The sequence below is a fragment of the Anguilla anguilla genome, chromosome 2 (genome assembly GCF_013347855.1).
Source record: "Anguilla anguilla isolate fAngAng1 chromosome 2, fAngAng1.pri, whole genome shotgun sequence".
In the NCBI taxonomy this organism is placed as follows: Eukaryota; Metazoa; Chordata; class Actinopteri; order Anguilliformes; family Anguillidae; genus Anguilla; species Anguilla anguilla.
In genome coordinates, this window is record NC_049202.1 from 12320642 (window position 1) to 12341946 (window position 21305).

The 21305-nt window shown below is 44.4% G+C and overlaps 1 protein-coding gene across 2 annotated transcripts in view; it reads right to left on the minus strand.

Annotated features, from left to right (window-relative positions):
• Positions 1-21305, minus strand: part of ank3b (ankyrin 3b) — a 163096-nt gene that overhangs the window by 104813 nt on the left and 36978 nt on the right. The window lies entirely within an intron of this gene.

A 21305-nucleotide genomic window follows, 5' to 3' on the forward strand; every position in this document is an offset into this window, starting at 1 on the left:
ATGTCTGACCCTGGCTAAGTAATAAAACAGCGGACGGCTTTGTTACTCTCTCCCCACGCCGAATGAAATAGCCCCACTATACCATAGTGACAAATATTGACACGGCTACCATGTTTCTCCGCTACACTGTTTATTTTTTTTAAATGTGTGGAGAGATTAATGCACAAACACACACACTCGCATGTAATGTTCTGAAAATGCTGTTTACCCGCCTTTTATTTATGGAAGATTTCTATAGGAATGGCGGTATTGACTTTGGCCTGTGTTGAATAGGTGGCAGTTGTGCATTTGGCAGATCTCACCTTGTTCAAACATTTCTATGTTAACACGGAAAAAGCTAATCTCTATACAATTCAACTACTTCCACACAATACAATAAAAACATTGATGACTACCTTGATGAAATGGGCTCTACACAATAACATTCAGCACATAACTGTTGTTGGACTACTACTGTACAAATAAGTCTGGCCACAAAATCATTCAACTATTTCCATTCCGGTAGGCCATTTAGGTCTAATTAGCACACCACTAAATAACATTATGCGGATAGCTGCAATTTACACCAATGCCAGGAACAGCGGACCTCAAAACAAAAATACAAAAACAAAAACAAATACGAGGCAAATTGTCAGTGAGTTAAGATGGAGACTGACGTAGTCTCCATCACAGCAAAAGACTAGCAGAGACTAAACGAGATCAGCACTGAATTTTCCAGCGCATGGACAATTTGCTCAGGACAGCGAGGAGGCGTAGCTAGGAACACTAAACTGAATCGATAGCCATCGGTGGTAAAATGACGCCGCGTATGTCATTATAAAAACATGGAGGAGGGACGGCTTGGGGACGCGGCTCGTGAAACAGCAGACCCATTCACGGCGCTTTGGCAGAGGGCGAAAAGCGCGTCTCAGGGCGATGGTGACCGGCAAGGGGGCGAACAGGCTGGTTCTGGACCAAAAAGGGCTGCGGGGACGTGGGGGTTGGGGGGGGCAGGTTTGGATCATAAAAGCGAGCTCGGATTCGCATTTTCGGCGATGTGCTGACACACAGAAGGCTCCCGCCCCGTCCCCCCAGCGTGCGAGCAGGAAGCTCTCTGGGGGAAGCAGAACTCAGCAAGCCGGCCCATTCACCGGGGCTCAATGCCGGCTCATCACCATTTGGCACCTCCTCAATGCGCTGGGAGGGAGGGAGGGAGGGAGGGAGGAAGAGTGAAGCCACAGTTCGGCTTCCTGGCAGCCGGAGAAGCGCACAGCTGTAGATTGCCGATACCGTGGTACGGTTCCAGAGCTATTCAAATCGAGGGCATCTTTTTTTTTTTTTGGCAAAAAAATCGACTTGAGGTTTGTGCTTTTACCAAGTTTACATATCCTCGGGACTGGCTGCGCACAGTGCATGGACAGCTGTATCAGTTTGGCTGCGTGTTTATTTTTAGCTGGATATTTTATCTGGGTTTATGAAGGCAGTACATTCTGGCTGCTCGATCTTAATCAACGTCAAACCTGTTTGTGGGCGACCTGGGGAGGGAGAGAGAGAGAGAGAGAGGGTTTAACTTGAGCGACAGCCGCGACGCTCCCATCCCCTCCGGAACCCCTGTGAGGACGACACCGTCTCCACGACAGCGCCGTCGGCACGGGCTCAGGGCCCGGAGGAGAAGGGTCTCTGCGCTCAAGTGAAACCGTCTGTCTGGTGACATTACCGTTCAGCGTAGCTCTTGCCCGAGCGACAGGTCGGATGGAAGCAGGAGCTGGACAGAGAGAGCACTGTTTGTCTTACCATGGGGCTGTCTCCTCCCTGCATGAAGCTATCGCCTGTCCAGCCCCCATACAGTGGCTCTTCATGGGTCAATTGAGAGGTTATGCACTGTCTCTGACAGCCCAGAGTTAGAGTACAAACGTTTAAATACTGCCAGCATATGTGACATGGAGAATTTAGATGTCCGCATCCCCGCCCCATCACCCTACAATGACGAATCACCCAGGGGGCAACCGTTGAAGCCAGAAACATGAATGTACCGATAAGACAATTTCAAGCGCTGGAAACATTTCTATTTCTGTACTCTGGCTTTGCTTTTCATTAGATTTGTCATTTTAATTCTGGAGCTTAATTCTGGTGACATGAACCAAGTTCTAGAATGAAAATGATGGTTTATTCCAAATCAGGCATTAACAGCCTCGAAAACATGTACATAAAATACAGCGGTTTCCAAAACTCATAAATGCCACATTCACCCATAACATGACAGACCTAAGATGGGCTAAAAGGCCGGTTCTCCTCATGAAAGCGTCCTTATGAATTCGTGTTCGTTTGCATTGTAAACACGTTTGCAGAGGTGAGGAGCGCAGCCCTGGGTAGAGACGTGATGCTTGATTAGAGCAGTATCACGGGGGGCGTCTGAACATTATGTGCAGCGCGCTAACACGGGCGTCTGGTTTCCCACGGAGCAGGGCCTGAAACGCAGAGCAGATCCTCACGCCCACTGTCTCTGATTGCTGTTACGCACTGTATCAGCAGGCAGCCGTGAGGCCAGACCTCATCCTGGTCTTACTGCACGCGGACTAACGCCCAGGCAGCACCCTGCTCCGTTTCGAAGAGGTCAAGGAGAACTCGACCGTGCTACATAAACAGCACCCAACCTGTACTTAGACATATCCGATAAATCTCTCTGACTGAGCTGTCACCTCAGAGGTCCAGATATATACCTCACCTCATGAAGCACAAGTAACTAACTAACAAAACCAATAGGTAGCCGTAACCATTCTCATAATGGAAACATTCTTCTTAGATACCTATACCAGCTTGGAACTAAAAGCTAATACCAAAAACTCTCCCACTAGAGCTATCATTCAGCAACTGAACACATCCAAGAGCCACACTTTAAAACAAAATTAAATTGAAGTACTCAGCATTGACTTGAGTATGTCTGGAACAACATTGGTTCATTCAAGTCTTTATTTCAATCATTTTTCCTCTCAAGTTATTAAAACTAGCTACAGGCAGGGGTCCTGCCCTGAATTTTAGGCCCCATGAAACGATGGCCCGGGAATCATCCTAACTCACCCCTCTTCCCAATACCCCAATATAGCACCCCTGGCTATATTGTTAATGTATAGGTTTTGCTTACTGTAAATACCTGGCTCACCACAGTTCTGTTGTTAGCTTTCCAACATTACTTCAGGCCCAATGTAAAACTGTGTGCTCCAGGGACTGCTGAATACCACAGATAATAGTTGCATGGCCCAGAACCAAGACGTTGGGAAGATTTATTAACATTAATATCAAAATCTCATGAGTGTGTGGGTATGGGGAGTAGTCTTATTGCCTCCGACATGAAAAACAATAAACATGTTAAAATCAGACACAATCCTAGCTGTAGCAACTTACAAAAGACAGGCCCTTGCATTCAAATTTCTCCCAACTGACATGCTTTTTTTTATTCAAGAAACCAACGTCAAGGTCCCTTGAATTCTTAGCCCTTTGGCATGGAAGGGGTTTGCACAAACAAAGGGGTTTAATAGCACACTTGCACTGAAGATGATACAAACACTGTGCTCTCCATACCACAGTGGTATCTCTTGCTTCCCCGAGCTCTCTCCCGCCCTGGAGGGGAACAAACCCATACATGGACACAGAGTAGAGCTATGGAGCCACTCACCACCAATCAATATTCTTCAGTCAAAACGACAAATTAAAAATGATAATTCTGATTACAAATTATTGTATGAACTGTTATAGCAAAAAGCACAGATCAGACCCATTGTGTTAGCTAGGGGCATAATACATATTCTAGGAAGGAGAGGAATTACTGAGTATCTAAAAAATTATTCCTAGTAGTGTACACAGGTATGTTTTTAATTACCATACCAATCATCATCTTACCTTTGGGAAAAAGTATAAAGAATTAGCATTTATTTATATATAAATTCATCATTTATCGATCCATTATTTTGTCTTGTTTATTCATTTTTTCTAAACATTGTTATATTGTTCCTTTTTGCGGCTGAACCTCAACTGAAGCAGGTGGAGCATCTTACTTAAGGGCACGACCACATTATCCCACCTGGGAATTTAACCTGTAAACTCGAGGTTAGGAAACCAACTCCTGAGACAATAAGCCGTTTTAAAATAAGGTAGCTAACACATCGGATTCAAACCGAAACCTCAACCACTGTCCAGTGACACAGTGCAATGAAGGGGCCACAATTACTGCTCTTCTGTACCACAGAACTGCACATCAAGGGCTACTGCTCTGAATGCACTCGTGAAATTAGCATAAATTACTCTCAATGAATCAAAGACAAGGACAAGCAAGCAGCCGGAGTGCTGATTGGGCTTTGGAAAGGGCTCCATAGTAACTTATTGTGCATCTCTTCAGATGGATGCTCTTAATTAAGTAAATACGCCCTGGAATGAATGCCAGCGATGATGTGAAAGCCTGCGCTAACTTAGTCACTAATCAAAAGGCTTCGCCTTCAAGGCCCTTGATTTCAGAGATCTTTAACCAGGCCCGCCAATTATCTAGAGGAATGCACGGGGAGAAAAATGTACTGTCCAGAAATCTTCCATTTTGAATCGATGCTTCTATAAATCCCTCCTAACGGACGTTCCAGCCTGACAGAGTGCCCCTACCCCCAGCCTACATTGCCTTCCTTTCCATTTACTCCTATGTAAAGGGGCCATCCGTCCTTTGCAGCTTTGCGTTCCCCTCCATAGGTGCGCACAACACACACAAAAGAGACCGGGGGGTGCATGGATACCGTACACCACCTCCCCTTCATCTGAGGCTGCTCCTGTGCAAACTGATAAGCTCTGCTCCCTCCTCCCTCACTCTCCTCACCAGCAACGTCCCCAAATGTCACGCATGGAGAGGCAAGCATCATGCGAGGAGACCGTGGCACTTCACGGGCCAAACCGCCCGTCATCTCTGTACCAGCCCTTAACTAGCACCCCGGCAACAACGCCTGACTATCAAAGCACACCCCTGGCAACACGGCCCTCCATCTGTGGATCTTCCAAAAGGGCCGATGCCCTCAACACATGCAGTGTTACCTCAGTACCTTTTCTCATTTATACAGCTTGTCTTGCTGTAAACGTTTTGTCTTATTTGTGTCTGTACACAACAGCCGTCCACCTTTTTTAGTCCTGGTTACTTGTGCTTGGCTCTCCGGCTAAGGTATACTGCTGCTTTGTGAGTCATCATGAGGCTGTGAAATCTGGGCTGCCAGGTGTGAAAAGCTTGAACGCAGAATTAGAAAAGCCTGGGAGGAAAACACAGGGAACGCTGTTGGAAATCATCCCGCAATAAATGGCAAACAACAAAACCACTTTGCTGAGTTAATATTGTATACTGCTGTATACCATTTCAATTAAATAACCCCAAATTTTGACACTACAATTTGGAGCATGACAAGGCATTCACTTTACTAAAAAGCACTCAAAGAATCTGGTTTACAATTAGCACAAGAAACTACAGAAATTTGACTTTTGGAAAATAAATTGTGAAAAACTGACTTCCATAATTATGTTCCCTAAAAGGTGGCTGAAAAATGGTACCACTAGTAATTAGAATGCCAAAACTCCTACAGAACAATTATTTTTACAGTAAGTCTGTCAGAGTGGTACTGGAGACAGAGGAGTTCTACAAAATCCCTTGAATAAACAATTTACTGTAATTCAAACAGCCTATGGGGTGAGCAACAGATAATTCAGCAAAGACACAATCCAGAAATAAAATAAATACCTGAGTTGCTAATTAATTGTGTTTTACTTTACATCAGGTTTAAAAAAAAAAAATCTTTTTCTAATTCCACTTTAGTTTTAATGTGAGAAGCTTCCATTAGTCTCTGGCAATTCTCCCTGTCTGTGCTACATTTTACCATCAGCCTCATGCGCTCTGTCTGCTTCCCAGCCCTGCCAACCAGAACGCTGGGTTTAAAAAACGCTGACCCGAGGCTAAACGCTTAGCAACCCTTAAAGCTGCCTGATACAAATCAATATGTCCTCCGCCAGCCAGAGGTGCACTCTCCCTCAACACCTGCGCCCGGCTCTGGCGAAGCCGGAGAGAGCCCCTGGCACAGCCGCCATGGCTGCCCGTCGGGAACGCGTCGGGCCCTCGCTGGCCCTCCTGCACTTCCGCATCCCCGAGCAAACGCAAGCTGAAAGCCAAAAAAAAAAATAAAACGAAAAGTAGACAAATGAATAAACCATGACCACAGGCAAATGACTTACCATGGTTCACAGCCCTTAAGGTGGGGGTTTCTGGGTACTTTTAGCACGAGCCTACATCCCGCCTGTGATTGGGCGGCGAGGCGTGTCCGGTGAAAGTGTGCGGTGGTTGTAGCGGTGGGTTTGGGAGACTTACCTACGGAAAGAAAAGGAGAGGAGAGGAGAGGAGGGGTTGAGTGAGCGGCAACTATTCTGGTGAGGAGATCAGCAACTTAGCACGGGCTTAAGGAGGAATTAGCCTGTGAAGCTTCAGGGTTGGGGCAACAGCGGGAGAGGTAAAGGGACGAGGGGGCCATCTGCCGGAGGGGGGGACCTCCACCCGGGGGGGGGGGGGCTCCAGGTGGGCGGAGGGGCACCGGAGAACGCGACCCCCGGGTGGGGGAGCGCTCCGGAAAACGCCCAGCTGATGTCAGGCGCTCCTCCGCGCGCGCCTCTACAGGCGAGGTCAGCGCCAGTCCCCTGCTGGGACTCAGCCAAGGATCTCCTAGGCAACTGACATGAGCGCTCAGGAGCCACAAATAGAACAGGCACAAGCCCCGCTCCGCTCTGATCCCGATTCAGACGCGCCACGCCACACGTTTTCGCGCTCGTGTTCTTCCGCTAAAACACCGCCGTCGTGGAAGGTTTTGACCGCCAGACCGAAACGGTGAGCACCTGTGTGTTCGCGGACAAAGAGATGCGACTGAAACGCATTCTTCATTTGCATTTCATCCCCCGAATCCCTTGTCTTTTCAGGCACATTCTTTGGTTTAAAATCTAGCTCATTTTAAATTATGATGTGGAGCTGGTGTGTTTAATGTGTCCTTGCGGGCTTGCCTACGCCCTCCTCACCAGTCTACTTGTCTTCTAGCTGATGGCTACTCAGCAGACACAATAGATGCCATTTTAGAGATTATTTATTTATTTATTCTTTTTTGGGCTCTGCTGTAGAGATGTTGACAAAAATCCCCACTGAATTATCACTAAATCACTTTGAATATTTATATATTTTTGCAAGTTTCTCTCAATGTGTTTTTTTTTTGTTGTTTTTTTTTTTTGTCAGCATGAGATTTTAACAAGTGCAGATTTACTACACTTACAAATGGATTTGCAGGTGCAATCCACCATCTTGAGTGATGAAGACTTTTTTTCTGGAACACCTTCGAACATGCCAAATCCTTTAGAAGCAATTACTTGGCCTTTAGTACAATTATGTATATCCTGTTGACTGCACATTAAATACAACATGACTCTAATATCTGTCAGTGGTCATTAGTGTTTCACTTGGTTAATTCGCTGTACATGGACAAATTGTGATGCATGGTGTCTTCAAAAATCCATTCGACCACTTTAACATTCTCGATCTCAGGCCTCTGGTACAGCATTTCTTCCGCTTGAGTTCCCTACATGCATGAGTGAGATGGCAATCAGCACATCCTGTACCAAGGCATTCCTTCTAAGCAGGGGAGAAACCACACAAATGCATCACAAAAAAGGACTGCATAGGGAGCCCTCAGTCAGCCAGTCCTTCAGCACCATTCTGATCAGACGTTCCGCTGCTGAGGACGGTACAGATAAGTCACTGCCCCAGAGAGGCGTGGCATTGCAGGGGAACACTGCAGGTGGGCGTGGCCGACGATGGTGAATAGGGGCGCACCGTCCAACGGAGACCTAGCGAGAGCAGAGCCATACCCTAGAGCAAGGGAGCACACATCCGGTCAGCACCTCTATCCACCCCAAGCACTATCCCTTTCGCTTTAATTAACAACATTTTTTTTTTTTCCTGTGCGAGTATCTCTTCCGCACGCAGCCCTCCCCAGGCTTCTTTTAAAAACAGACTCGCAGGAAATGTTCCAGATGCCAGCACGAGTGGCACGCTCCCCTGCCAGGGGAGGAAATAGCTGTCCAGTCAGACATAAGGCCCAATGCCCCCCCTCCTCCCACCAGTCTGCTTTTTTCTTAATTATCACGGCGCACCGAACCGCAGCATCAAAAAAACTTCGCCACAAAAGAGGTTCGCGCTCGAGCTGACAGCCGGCCGCAAAATGTCCAGGGGGGGGACTTTTTGTCCTCGCAGAAGAGCTTGTGAAGTCTTCACCCTTGCCTGGCCGGGGTGAGGTCAGTCCTGTAAACCTCCTTAGCGTGGCCTGTCAAGCGGGGGTTCAGAGGGCCTACGTCCCTCCTGGGAGGGGTGTTCTGTTCTGAAGTGGAATAGGGGAGAGGGTTCACGCCAGGTCAAGCTTAGATGATACGTCTTCATAGCTACCGGGGCGACAGCATCCCCAGAGAACTGCGCCTCCGCTTGTGGGATGGAATTGCATCTTTTCTGGGAGTCTTTGCACAGATATGAGAAAGGGCTTGGTGAACAGTTGGAGGAGTTAATTACTCATTACTAGAATGCAGGTTTTATTTGTCTTGTCTTTCACTCTCCAGTTCCTTTCTACTTCTAAAAAAGCATCTACGTCACTGTGACCTTTAAAACTCAAACTGTGCACCATAGATAAATCAATTTAGAGAAAGAGAGTCACTTTAAAAAAAATCTTTCATGAAGTCTTTTTTCTCTCTTTTGTCTGAGTGATTGACATTTACTGTTATATGGGACTTTTAGCATACAAATAGAATGTAAAATGTGCTTTTTTAAAGATCCCTTAAATTTTCTTTGACTTCATCCTTGAATATTGGCTATTTAAAAAAAGAGGAAAAACATCTGGAAATGCATTTTCAGAGGTGTGCGCTCTGGTCAAAAACAAAAACAAAACAAAAGAATTAAACAAAGATACATAAAATGGCTCTTACACCTCAATTTAGTAAATACTGTATAACCAACAACTGCATAACCAAATAAAATTTGTGGAACTCTGGCACAGTCTTGAACGCACTGGCTTCTTCACAAGGGTAATTTTCCACCCTCTGGTTCAGGTATACCATCATTGATGTTTCTATGGAAACGATATAGAGGTACATGAGGCAGTGAGACTCATGTTGCTCTTTTTCAGCCCGATGTTTGAGGTGATGAGGAGTGTATTCCCTGGGCCAGCACAAATAACACAGTTCTGGGTCTACGGCAGAATAATAAGGATTTGGGGTCCATTTGACTGTTGGCTGTGCTACTGGGTCCTTATACATGTGCAATCAGATCCTACAGGTGGCACTGGTTCATTCAGCTTGGAAAACCCTTTATTATGCAAAACTGCACATATTACTGTTTTGATTTTGGGCCAATGTGGGATCAGCCTCAGATAGTATTATCATCTGGTAATTGCAATTATCAATATTTCTGGAGTCAATGCTGAGGGTAGATTTGAACGATCCATCAATCAAAACTTCACAATGCACTGTTTATAAAAGTGGGCATGTCTGAATACCATGAGTCAGTAGTGATCGTTGTTTGAATGCTATCATAACACATAATTTATAGATGCATTCAAATAGTGCCAGCAACAGCCATGTTGTATGAAACCTGAATCATGTTTCTATCTTGGGTGATGTGACTTTGTGAAACCAGAATTCACAATATAAAAATATGTATAATTGTTTTTGGGAAAAAGAAAGTAACATGGAAAAAAACATGATTCCATTGTAATAATAGAATGACATTACTTGATACTGACCCACAATGGCAATGTATGCATTCATGTTAGCTGACAGTAAAAGCAGTTCTCTGGTTCTAATAAGAACATATTATACATAGCATAATTCAGTAAATGCCCTTTTAAGTCTGCAGGACTCAGGAGAATTTCCAAAGACATAAATCCCGCTCAGTTTAGGTTTGGCTCTTCTGATATTACCCCTTTAAAGTGATTTTTGAACACCCAGCTTATTGCATTTTCAAAGTATAAAAGGAACGCCATCAATACTAATTATATTGCCTGCATTACCCGGCCGTGACATGGATTATATAACCATCAATTAGGCAAACTCTGGATGCCGAGAAATATCAACATTTCTATATAAATGAAAATCTTGCTGAGATTGATAATGTATTGCTACTTTATCCCCAACATTGTTTTGAATACATGTGTGTGCAAATGCTCCAAAAGCTCACCATGAAGAAATCCTTATTGTGTTCCTAGTCCAATCAATAGACATTGCGCTTTATTGGATTGCTCATTTGGATATTTATTTGCTGACACTGACAAAGACGATGCTTACAGTGCACAAAGAGGATGAATATTTCATGATGTGAATGGACGTTAAGCTGCACAAGACAGGCAAACACCACCTACTTGTGTCTAAAGGCGCAGCTAGTTCAGTAATGATGCACGCCATATAGAAATGTTATGAGAGAAAGTTGTGTGAATATCCAGGGATTTCTGTCTCTTTGTTAAACAAGACAAAGCGCACCAATGACGGCACAACCATGACTTCTGCCTGAAGATCAGACCAGCGAAAACATATTGCTTCATACTATTCTGAATGCTTGTATAGTAACTAAGCCACCGGCTGTTTGTTTGTCCTTCTCTTTCATTTATCCTCAATTTTAAACTGCCAATCATTCCTCCCAGATCACAGAGGTGTCACCTGGACTCATACAAGGACCACTGCACCTGGAGTGCGCGTACTTCTCCGATGCCCTAGTTCTGGAAACTAGCACTATCTTACACCCTACAGCCCACACGGTACTACAAGGAGAGCTAGCACTGATTAGAGAAGAGGTGTGGTTTGGAGCTACTGATGCTGTGAGACAATGGAGATGCTACCCTAACTCTGGCAGATGTAACCAGTTGTGTTTTGCCTCAGCGCAGTCCTGGCGATAGTCGACTGTTGATATCACCCAACTGTGGCTACAGGGACCAGGCTACTTTCCTATTTTCGTTTTTTAACAAAACAAAAAATGCCCCTGAGGCATGCCCAGGTGTGATGACCACTTAATACTGAGTTATTGGCACCAAATTAAGTATCTTAAAGTTGAAGAAAAAAAAACAACAAAATAAAATAATTTGCTCATTTTTTTGACAGAATGGTCATTTTTTGATCCGAGTGCCATTTTCAGTTTGGTTTTTACCTAGTGAAATAGAGCGGCATTGGAGACTGGATTTTACCATCTCTGACAGCTCTTTGAACCAGACACAAATAAAAGACCAGCTATGGAACATCAAAGCAGCTAAACATCACAGAAATGCACGTTTGCCAGCACATACACACACACAAACACACACACACACACACACACACGTGCATAAGTGGCAGTAAAGGCACTGCCTTTTCTAGCTACAGCCATTTTAAAAATTCAGTGCAAAACTTACAAAATAAAATCAACACATAAAATTACTGAAGTACAGTTTTACGCGACAGAATTTTTTTTTTTTCATTATTGTAAAAAAGCACTTATGTGAATTGGCCATAGTGCTCATGCGCCGTTGCCTCGGTTTCGTTGACATGCTGAACTCAGCGTTTTTTCTGAGTGTGTTTTTGGCCCCGGTCGAGCTCCACGATCCGCGCTGCCGGGCCAAAAGTTGGCCTCCCCCACGCGGGCCGGTGACGGAGGTGCACAGTGTGCTCACAGCCCGGGCCCCTCCAGCGGGCGCGGGGCCAGCGGGGACAGGGGGATGTCAGTCAGCGGGACGAGGGCCCCTCCGGAAGGACCCGTCCCGAAGGCCCCGCCTTGCCCCGCCTCGGCTGGCAGGAGTCTTGGCCCACGCTGGGCCCCTGTGCTGGGGGCACCACGCCTCTCAGCCGATGAGTAACACTCGAGCCCGGGAAGAGCCCAAAAAGAGGCATGACTCTGTCCCATCAGACATACAGCATGGTTTGCCACAAGAATACAAGAATCGTTCAAAAATGTACTCTCCTATCACTGTAAAGGATTTATTCTCCTATCACTGTAAAGAATTTACTCTCCTCTCAGTGTAAACAATTTACTTTCCTCTCAGAGTAAAGAATGTACTCTCCTTTCAGTGTAAAGCATTTAATCTCCTCTCAGTGTAAAGAATCTGCTCTCCTCTCAGTGTAAAGACTGTACTCTCCTCTCACGGTAAAGAATGTGCTCTCCTCTCAGTGTAAAAAATGTATTCTCCTCTCAGTGTAGTGCTCTAATAGTGTTATTGTGTTATGGAGCAAAAGCAGGGGATCCATATTCCCAGTTGTCATGCCCCGTGCCATGTGCAGCCATTGTCACGAAGCCGTTCCATAGCCCAGGACTCTGAGGACCAGCCATGGGAGCGTGCTCCATCCCCATGTGACGCATTTGATACCTGCTTCCACCCACATTACAACAGAGATAGCTCAGAGCCCCACTGGAGGCCTGCCAAAACTGCCCCTGTAGAGCTGCATAGAACCAGAGCATGATGCCCTCATCTGGTGGGTGTTCACCTGCTACCTTCCTTCTCAATCTCCTCTACATTTCTCCAATGCTTCACGGAGAAGGCTTGAAGGAATAACTGAGCTTATCTAATCGAATACATTTGATGAGAATTCTTTGAACTCTTAGTACAACTCTACAATGTATAGAAATATTCCATTTCCTCATACTGTAAAAGAAACAATAGGCCATTGTTTAAATTCAATTTCTGAATATATAAATTCAATTCTGGATATATAAGTACAATTCTTGAATATATAAATTCAATTCCCGAATATATAAGTACAATTCTGAATATATAAATTCAATTTCTGAATATATAAATTCAATTCTGGATATATAAGTACAATTCCCGAATATATAAATTCAATTTCCGAATATATAACTTCAATTCTGAATATATATATAACTCGGTTTATAATCAGGCATATCACAAGACAGCCGTTTTTACTTTTTGAATAATTTCTTTTTTTTTCTTCATGGGCTACTGAGTGAGAAAAACAAGTTTAACATTAGCATCAGTAAAATTTGACAGTACAATCAAGGATAAGCAAACAAAAACGTTAAATAATTAAAATTTGAATGAGGCAATAATTCGGACTTCATTAAGGGGTCCTTATTTTCTTGGTATTAGGACCTTTCAAGTAGGGGCACCAAATTTCACAGGGAATGGCCCAAAGAGCTAGAGAAATAGAAAATAATCTCTTAACCAGCGAGAGTTTCATAGAAACCCTTGCTGCAGCATGCGACAGAATACCGTGTTATGGCTCAATGGCCAGCTCCAGCGCACACCAAACTACTGAGGAAGAGGTCTGCACGCTATTTCGCCGAGGCTCTCAACCAGGCGAACGTTTCCCTGCTCCTGTTTACAACCTGAGGCAATTCTCCAAACCGCGCAAAGAGTACAGGTGAGCTGCTTAAACTATTTGAATAACTTGCGATGTTGGTGTTTGGGGTGCTTGGCTAAGTTAGCTGCATTGCCTACTGTTAAAGATATAAAATAATAAAAATATTAAATATACAAAAATATATAATTCACTGTCAAATCAAAATCACACAGGCCTAGTGATTGTAACAGTTCTAATTTTTTCCATTTTCGTACCTTACTCTAGTCTGAATTGGCCTGCTTGAGAACGGCTAAAAACATGAAAACAATTCATAACAGGTAAAGATGGCTAGCGGCAGTGCGCCTGCCATGACAGTTCCACCAAACATAGGCCCTACCACTCTTTGAGAAACAAAAAAATAATAATTCATGTGTATGAATACTTTGCCCTTGGTTATATAATCAAGACAACATTGTCAAAAACACGTTTGGAAACACTGTCATTGCTCATTTTAAACTGAAAGAGGAAACGCATCTAGCTAGCTAACTTAGCCAAGCACCTCAAACACCGACATCGCGAGTTATTCGGAGTTTAAGCAGCTCATCTGTACTCTTTGCGCGGTTTGGAGAAGTGTCTCAGGTTGTAAACGAGAGCAAGGAAACGTTCGCCTGGTTGAGAGCCTCGGCGAAATAGCATGCAGACCTCTTCCTCCGTAGTTTGGTGAGCGCTGGAACTTGGAATGTCATAAAATCAGTTAGCGAGCTATATGTTATGTTATGATTAGCAAATTACGTTTTAGCCAGCTAGCTTGTTAGCAAGCACATATTTGGATATTCAATGTTGAAACTGCAGATGCACGTTTATTTTAGTTGTTAATTGTAATTACAAAATGTATTGACGGACATCGCGACAAGCCTACTTAACATATATCAGCTGATTTAAAAATGTGTGGGTAGTTTTTATCAGCGATGAAAACAAACAGCTCGGTGGTGAACTGAACACCATTACACAGGCGATCTGACAAGCAATATAAATCTTTATTAGAACAAGTACAGCACAAACAACATGTCACAAAATAGTAACGGTAGTACAAAACTTAATTCAGAGATATTTCACTTCGGTATAATAACATAAGTAATTTTGTGGAGCCTAACATTGTACTTGCATAGCATTTGCCTCCCCTGTTGACCGTCAATGTTAACAGAATCGCTTTTCCTCACAGTTGTCAGGCTCCCCATTCATTCATTTTCGGGACAACCGAGAGGAACAGAGACGCTGTTAACGGACAGCAGATGTTGCTTCACGCTACGAAAACACAATGGAGTCGCCTCCAGAAAAGAATTTGTGTCGAAGTGAAACATCTCTTTAATCGGCTAACTTGATGTGGTTAGCAAGCTAGCTATTTAGCTTTCTGGTGAACCAGAGCTAACGTTATACTTGCCTTCATAACCGAATATAAACTTCTCAAAAAATAATTTATAGCCCTTGTTCAGTTTAGATCGCTTAACGTTCACTAGCAATGCTTCGACAATACGGATAACATCGGACAGTGAACGTTGGCAGAGCTATCAGGGACTGTGAGAACACACGTCGCTGTTTAGGCTCAATTTTTCGCTGTCAGAAATGGACTTGCGTCCGTAGCAACGGTAACCGGAAACAAAGTATCCCTACATCCGGTTTTGGTCGCCATCTTGTGAAATAGGCCTATGGTGAGGATTTATAGCTTACATTTCAAGAAACAATCAACAAACAAATGCTTCCTAGTTTAGGAACATTAGGACATGCACTGCACAAACTTTCCTGCATTCATACTGGTGTTTCATACTTTGTATTGTTCGTATGAAACCGAGCTAGCTGTCTGGAACAATACAGTCAGGCAAACCATAACCAATCACCCAGAAACGTCAATGGTCTGGAAATAACTCGGAGGAATCAACTTCATCATGGGACTCGTTCTGGAAGTAGCGGAGAGGATTTCTCAGGCACCACGTCCTGGAAACGAGCTGGAGCACTTTCCCTGATGCCATTACATCACCTCCCGGGCCCTGGTGCTGCCCGCGTTTACATTAGTCACATCACGTCATTACATGCCACTGCCCGTTTATTTTCCCCCATCTACAAATCAATCCGAGGAGCAAGGGACCGTTAATACGCAGCTACCTCTTGCTATGAATCAGGTTTTCCTGTTTTTTTTTTGTTTTTCTTTTTTTCTCAAAAAGTCGCTGCTCATAAATTCAATTTTCTAAAACTGTGAGCGAACAAAAAAATGCCCTGGTGCTACAGAGGAACAGCTCTGCCTCTTTATCTATTGAGTGCAAATCTATAAGCCAGCTCCTGACGTATTTGCCTCGGCAAATCATGCCCGTTCGGTAACTGCTTCACCAGTTGCTGTTAATTCGTTATGGCTGGAAGGGAATCTGGGCGTTTATGCGGTTTGAGCGTGGTTTGGGGAGCCTGCGGTTCCAGCAGATGAAGGAGGCGTTTCATGGTGGGGTGTGTCATTAGCAGGTTGACACAGTGTCTGTGTAGCTGGAGGTGATGGGAGGGGTATGGGGGGGGGGGGGCTGTCATGCTTAGACTGGTCCAGACTGTAACAGGTGTCACCACCGCTATAACTTCTTAATACAGTTACAACCCCTCTTGCTGGCACGTACTCACTCAACATATTCATTCCTACAACCCCTAATCCTTGACTTCCGCCCCCTCTTCCGATTACAGTGCACTTCCAGGCAACACCAACACACACGCCCTATTAAACACCATCTATCAGCTGAGAGATTCCACCTACGGTCACAAATGAACTATTTTCGTCCATTCAAAGCAACACAGCGTTCATGAAGCAATTTGATTTACTTTCTAAAGGAGGCAAAGCAAATAAAAGGTAATGGTTTATTTGAGATATAGTCAAACAGGTTTGCTGCAAGCCCTAGTCGGTTAGTGTGCTTTATATAATGCTGGTGGTTGAGGTGTGGCTGGGGGAGAGGGAAAGATGTGTGCAGGACTACTGTAAAATTGTGCTGACTACAGTGTTTCTGGGTTAGCAGAGCAGGGATAGGGGGAAAAAAACCCACAACAGACATCACATCCAGTGGTTTACAGTGCTGTTTGTGATGAAGTCAGCAGTAAAGGCAAAGAGGATGTCTGTTCTCCAATCCTTTATAAGCTGAGGGAAATGTAGATTGCTCTTGTCATGACTATGCACAGTGCTTTACACTGAAAACTCAATTTTCTCCTGTTTTGTAATGGTACTCCCAAAATGTCACCAAGGCAAAAGGCTGGTATTGGTATATCTTAGGGGTATGATGCAGATCTAGATCTGTAACATTACTCACCAGTCTCAAACCTAGAACAGTGAACTTCCTGTACAGAAAAAAATGGAATGGGTGGGAGGGGGGGTAGAGATCAAATTATGGTTCGCTAAGAGTTCCTGGAGTACACCATTAACGGGGCTTAACAGTTGGTTATTACATCTGTGAGCCTCAAATAGAAGTCGGTTAGCCCGGTGAATGGCTAACAGGGTGATCTGGCAGTTGGAGATTGAGGACGTTTCTGTGGGAGAGATTCGCCCTGTCTCTCACGCTCAGAGGGACTCCTGAAAGGAGGGATGTCCGTCTTCGTCTCTACGGAGCTGCTACAAGGTGACACCTGTTTTCTTTCTCAAACCCTTTCTCAAACCCTCAACCAAAGAGCGAAGACTGACTTCCTGATGAGCACATTCAGATCACACCAAAGCCCTTCTACAAGGTGGCTAGTGGCCAAATAATACAGAGATTTAGTGCTGAGGAAATTCAGGGTATTCATTTAACAAGGATATTCCCACACTGTCACAACACTGTCTTACCCACAGAAAAATACTGCTAATCCAAATCCCCACATTTGGAGTTTTATGCACTTGCCTAAACAAATTACAAGCTAATACAGGGGAACGCAAATCTCCAAACCAAAGATTCACATGTGCACAAACGACTGCTGAACACTATATGAACCTCAAGTACTTAGTTATGTGATCAAAAACATGTATTTCTGCTATTTACACAATCGATCAATGATATCAGGAAAAAATATATATTTTTCAGAAAAAAACCCAGAGAATAACCTTTTGAGGGCCTTATTTTATTTAATAACATTCAGGAATGCAGTGGTGTCACAATGAGATCTTAATAACATGCTGAAGGATTGTATGGCCCACAAGGTCAATTCTATCACTCCGAAATGAGAAGAAAACAAAATCTCTCCACTACAAAAAGGCAGTAGGCTGGTCAATCAGAGGCAGTTTGTTCATTATTCCCCAGCTGTGACAGGGCCCTTAACCCTCAATGGTAGGCCATTGATTGGCCACTGTAAAATGTCTGTTACTGTGCAACCAGAAATGGAACGACAACTTTTTAAAAAGCAATTACTCAGAAATACCACAGAGACAAAACCTGAGCAGACATTTAAAAAAAACACCCCAGTGTGAAGGTGTGAAGTAGCATTGCTTTGTAGATCTCTGTAAACAAGACATTTCAAATCACACCAAAATTTGTGTATGGCTCGCATGTTTAAAAGCCACCAAAAGATTCATTATTTAGGTCCAGTCAGTAATAGATCTGACAATTATGTTCCTGCATCTCCATCAGCAATGCACGTGATGCCTGCGAGGGAGTTAGCAACATTAGAATTCATTAGCAGGCCTTGGCCGATTAAAAATATACAGTACAATGGCAAAAAGATAAGCCACATCCCTTTCCGACTGCAAACACAATCCAGACAGACTATATCAGAACTGCAGAACTTGCTGGTCAGGTTCCTAGGGAAAAAGAACTGATAATCTTAATGGGTCTCCCTCTTTGGTAAATAAAAAAATAAATACAATAAATAAATAGTGTTCTGGACCTGGAGTTTGAACCTTGTGCTTTACATTAACCAGGCCAAATAATCACAGCAGCTTGCTCTGTTCCCATGAACGCAGGCCAAATTCAGAATTAAGCACTGCGCTTGTCTCAGCAAAACTCAATATGGTTGGACAAAATGTCCACGTTGGCAACAACAGACGCAATATATTATGACACAAGGTGCTTTTTTTTCTATGATTAAACTCTCTTTACCGTCTAATGAGATGAGTCCTGAAATTAAAACAGCACCCCTCTATTTCTGATGACGGCCCCTGACTCCACAGTATTCCGTACCTCTTACTTGAGATTTTAGTCGAACTACACCCTTAATCAGCATAATAAATAGGCAGGCATGGCGACTATTTGTGCATCGCACCATCCAAATGAGCTAATCAAAAGAATTCATAAAAAATCATTAATTAGAGGTTGATCTGTCCAGAATTTGTTGACATCTAACATGTCATCTATCTCTCTCTATATATCCTTCCCTCCATCCAGGCCCACACTGGGCACGGCCCAGGTGGTGATCCGGTGGGGTCCGGTTACCCTGCTGTCGAATCGCTCCGGAACCCCCCCGGGGAATGCTGGATCCCGCTCAAACATTTAAGCGCTTTTCCAGACGCGCTCCCTGCGTCCCCGGCTCTGCTCCGGCGCTATCGGGTTCCGGGGACACCAGAGAGCCTGGGAAAGGCAGGCCCGCGGCCCTGTTCCGGAGTGGCGGCCGCACATGCCGACTAAGGTTACAGGATCAAAATGTGGGCGCCCCGGAATTCGCCGGGTGTTTTTTTCCTCTCTTCCCCCCCCCCCCCCGACCTCCTGGTCTCTCTGGTGTGAGAGGGAACCGCGTGGCGAATAGGATCCGGTTGACACGCGCTACAGCTGAACTCTCTCCGTCTGTCTCTGACCCCAATTGCCCCCGCGGGCTCTGCTTCCGGCGCTACGTAGCACGTTAGCCGTGTTAGCCACGCAAGGCCCAACAAATTACAAACAAACCATTGCTGACTAGGACATTTACATTGTCGCAAAGTTTGGTAAAACTTCCCTGCTCTCTGCTCCTATACTTAGTGGAGTACGTCATCACATGCTACAAAACTTCCACTACAAACCCCACTTCCTTGGAACACCTTTAACTGCTTTTTCCAAATTGGGGCTCAGTCTCATCACTTCAACATTTTCTGAAAGTTCACATCTGCTACCGGGCACTAATGGCACCATTGCCACCATATTGTCATTGGCTCATACTGAAGCCATTAATACAACAACCAAGCGAGGACTAATTACCTGTAATTGTTCTGTGAGCTGCACAGTCCAATTGGGTTTTGAAAACTATAATTTCTGGCCTTGAGAGAGCTGAAAGGCAGGATTTAATAATACGATCGTTAATATGCATATTATCATCCCCTCTAAACTGCTTTCCACGCATACATTAGTAGTGTTACAATAGGAGAGCACACTGAGCAGTGAGCACTTCAAAGCAATTGCTTCTTCAGTTCACCGTATTGTTTTCCAAACCGTACCTATGATTCTCCTTCAGCCTATAGACCACATTGGTAAAACTAATGCAAGTGTCAGATTATATAATTTGCACTGCTCCTGCAATGTGCATTGTCCAACTAAAATAATGTTAACATTAATATAATTACCATTTTAAGATGGTTTTCAACAGTCCCAGATAAAGAGCGAATCTATGCCTGCCATTACCCATGCTTACACAGTTACAGTAGAAACAAAGGAAATTTTCACTAAGTAATAATTAGTCCCTGCACTGAGGCCGCTTACTGGTATCATCTGAGCTATAATAACTCACTGAGATTATAAGCAGTGGAGGTGACTCCATGCACTTTTATTACATGCTTGGTACCAAGGCTAGGGAAGATAATTCTACACATGGCAATAAGCTAAATCACTTAACAGCCATTTCCCCACGGAAGGATTCCGACAACAGCTTTTCATCTTGTTGATGAGAAATACAAAAATGGGGGAGGGGGGCAGGGGTTTTCAAAATGAATTAATAATGATTCGTAGTAGGCAAGAAGAATTCTTTGTGATCACACAAAAAAGGTCTGACCAGAGAAGATTTGATATTGGGTAGGTAAGGGGCCTTTTTGATGATGATTGATCATGATGTTATCGAAGCACGCACAACCACGTGCAGTGCAGCCTGTTGAAACCAGTAGAAGACAAAGAAATTAATTTCCTTTGTGCCAACAGACATGCCAGCAAACTTCACAATACCAGAGGCATTCACATTAACAAATGATGAATGAAATTCCTTTCAGTTGTGCTGTGGTGATGCGAAGCAACGGATGCAGTCGCTCGGTTAATTAAAGGCTGATCTTAAGCCTCATTAACGGAAAAAAGGGCTTGCCCTTTATTTGGCAGGAGCCCCCGTGCATCGCAGGGCCTTAATTTTGAGTCTTAAATAGAGGCTTTCCTAAATTAACTGCCTGCCGACAACAGATTTGGTGGCATCGCACAGTAGCGTTACGAGGCAAGTCTCCAGGTTCAGAATACTCTGGCATGTTCCGCGGTGAGACGCAGTCCCTTCCCATCTCTCTCCACCGTGTTTCCCCTCCCCCCACTCCATTCCCCTCAGGAGCCGCCAAGCTCACTTCCTGCTTTGCACCCCAATTAGAACTGCGCGTCCAGATTGGTTTTCAATTATGTTGTAAATGCTATCAAGGCGTTGGGTCAGGTTGAAATTCGCCAGATGCGTTAGTCGTTTAGCCCGTCGCTCGCTGAGCCCCGCTACATCGTGCTAACAGCAGGAACACGGTGCCCGCACAGCGGGGTACAACCCGGTGGTGATTTACCGTGCCTCCCTGCTTTGAATACGCTCTCTGCGTGGCTGGCCAATCACAATGCAGCCTCACTTTCACCTGTGTTTCCATGGTTCCTGCGAGACCTGGGCACGCTCCTTGGATCCTGCTCCCATTTTACTGAATATTTACCTGTTTATCTATCTTTGGCTACAGCATGAAGGGTTAATGGTATAGACCCTGGAGCTTTAACTCAGTACACTACATGTTAAACTACAGAAACAGTAAAACCCCCTCAACACACCTATTAGGGCCCAACTGAATGTCCACCATAGCAGTTAAT